Source organism: Gavialis gangeticus, unplaced genomic scaffold (assembly GCF_001723915.1).
Source record: "Gavialis gangeticus isolate Ggan-Ray unplaced genomic scaffold, GavGan_comp1, whole genome shotgun sequence".
Taxonomy (NCBI): domain Eukaryota; kingdom Metazoa; phylum Chordata; order Crocodylia; family Gavialidae; genus Gavialis; species Gavialis gangeticus.
In genome coordinates, this window is record NW_017728992.1 from 152,253,526 (window position 1) to 152,256,007 (window position 2,482).

A 2,482-nucleotide genomic window follows, 5' to 3' on the forward strand; every position below is an offset into this window, starting at 1 on the left:
ATAACCATTCGACCTTGTCATCCCTTGGGGCACTCTGGTGAACAAACGTTTCCCCAGGTACTGGTGGTCACCCCTGATAAACTTATAGGTGGCCATCAGATCAACCCTGAGCCTGTGCTTTTCCAGTCTAAAGAGCCCCATGGTTCTCAGCCTGTCCTCGTAAGGTCTGTTTTCCTGACCTCTGATCATGCATGTGGCTCTTCTGCTGGTACTATGATGGTCCAGGAAATATGCAGGAGATAAGGACTTTTGTGGGTAATATTTTTTATTGGACCAACTGCATTGTTCGGACAGGCGTTGACAAGCATTTGAATGCAATGTATAAATACAGTTCATGAATGTACTGAATTCAAAAGCTTGTCTAGGTATAAGCAAGTGTTAATTTCTAGTGGCGGAAGTTTTGGAGAAATGTGCATAGCTACAAATCTGTTGGGAGAGGGAACAGTATAGGTGTTGAGCCTGCAAATGTACTTTTTCTCCTGCTACTTGTATCTTCCTCAGACCAGGGTGATCCTGGGCAGCAGGGTGGGTGCGGGACAAGGAGTGGCTTCTCCTCCACTCCACTCCTGGTTTCTGGGAACAGAGTGTAGGGAGCAGTGGGGCCAAGCCCCTGGGCTGTTCCATAGACCAGGGACGCCCATTCTGGGGGGTAGGTGGGGAGTGGTGGTCAGTTTTTCCACTCTTCTCCAGACCAGGAGGGGACTGGAACAGTGGGTCAATGCCTTCTGTCCATTCCCCAAACTGGCCTTGTCTGGGACTGGCATGGCCTGGACCCATGTCTAGGAAGTGTGGAGAGCATTGCCCCGCTGTTCCACTCCACTCCACTCCCCTCCCAGACCAGACCAGGAGGGGAGTGTATAGGTGTTTGTTCTTGCAAAAGAGTTTCTTTCAAAGAAAAGATCTTCCAGGTATCAACCTGTAAAATGTTTCTGCTGGGGTGGGTACGTTTTACCCAGGATAAATTTACCTGGGAGAATGAATACTTGTATGCTCATAGTTTTTATTGAGAGAACAGTGACACCTATATGTGGCCTAAGTCTGTCTCAACCATGCAGTTATTCTAATAAAAGATATCACCCACAAGTATCTTTGTCTCTCTTTCAGTAACTCTCATATATTAGTAATTACTAGGGCTGCTATGCAAAGCTTCGGTTGCTGATTCAATTCAGAGGAGCAGTGTGGGGAAGTGGGGACTCCCCCCCAGCAGGAGCCGGTGAGTGTGGGGCTTTGTTTTGTTTTTGATTTTTTTAAGTGCTGGGGCTGGGTGGGGCAGCCATTGATGGGGCTGGGAGAGTGGGCAGGGGATGGGGCCTGTTCAATTTGGAGATTCGTCTGATTCAGCAGCGGCCAACTCTCTGAATCAGATTTGGCCGAATTGATTCGGGACAGTGATTTGAATCACCAAATTGAATCGCTGTCCCCGAATCATCCAAATCCAAAGCGAATACTAGCTGCTTTGCACAGGCCTAGTAATTACTATTACTTTGGCTATAACAGTTGTTCATAGTTGGAGCCAGGGGCCCAGTATGATAGATACTTTTCAAAGATAGGTCCTGCCCTCGAAAGCTGTTAGTTCAAATCATAAGGACATTGGGTCCAGCTCCCTGCCCAAGGGGCATGGAAGTCAGCTACCATCAAAGGATCCCAGCAACATAGGCATCCAAATGTTTCTTTTGGGTTGTGACACACAGGTTGAGAAATGCTGCTCTGGAATGCATAAAGTTAAGACTGTTTATACCAATGCTGGTCACTATTGGAGAGCCATGATTTTCTAGCACTTTACTCTTCCTGTGCATTGTATTAGGGAACTTGGGCACCTAATTTAGATTTGTAAATTCTACTCCAGGAGTTCATTATCACCATATCTAAATCCATAAATATATCTGGATTTGTTCAGTCTGTGACAGAGCAGGGAGTTGAATTGATGTGCACACAGCTTAGAATCATTCTCAGTGCTTGATGAGGTGTACTACAAAAGTTTTCTTGTCTAGTCATTTTCAAATTCGAGTAAATTGTATTGCAACACAAATTTGGGGGTGACAAAAGTAGGTATCCCCAGCTGACAGCTCACCTGAAAGATCTGGGAAGTGGCTTTCTAGTCAAATAGAAATGTTACAAGGACTTTCTAGCTACTGTGGCTGTGTGCACGTCAAAAATAGAGAAGAATGTGGTATAACTCTGATGCATTTACCACCAAGGGCCCCTGCCTGGGGGGTGCAGCCTACCTGGGGCTTGTCTGAGGCCTCCATCCAGACAGAGCCCATGGGGGGCTGGCGTCCCCCCCCTCCCTGGCCTGCGGGAGTTGCCCAGCAAGGCCTGGGGGGGCAGGGATTGAGGATCCCCACACCTGTCCTGCAAGCGCCCTGGAGGTGCAGGTGAGGGGGCTCCAGGAGCAGGTTAGCAGGCTGAGGGGAATCAGGGAGGTGGAGGATAAAATTTATGGCTATTTTCTTTCCCTGCAGGGCCACACACCCAAGGAAGA

General features: G+C 48.0%; 1 protein-coding gene and 1 long non-coding RNA gene across 2 annotated transcripts in view; one reads left to right on the forward strand and one right to left on the reverse strand.

Moving 5' to 3' along the window:
* Nucleotides 1–72, reverse strand: part of LOC109305035 — an 11,484-nt gene extending 11,412 nt beyond the window's left edge. Inside the window, exon 1 of the long non-coding RNA XR_002099542.1 lies at nucleotides 62–72. This is a non-coding gene — a long non-coding RNA (uncharacterized LOC109305035). The remainder of the gene's footprint in view (nucleotides 1–61) is intronic.
* The window catches only part of LRRC69 (leucine rich repeat containing 69), a 137,965-nt gene that overhangs the window by 109,634 nt on the left and 25,849 nt on the right, over nucleotides 1–2,482 (forward strand). The window lies entirely within an intron of this gene.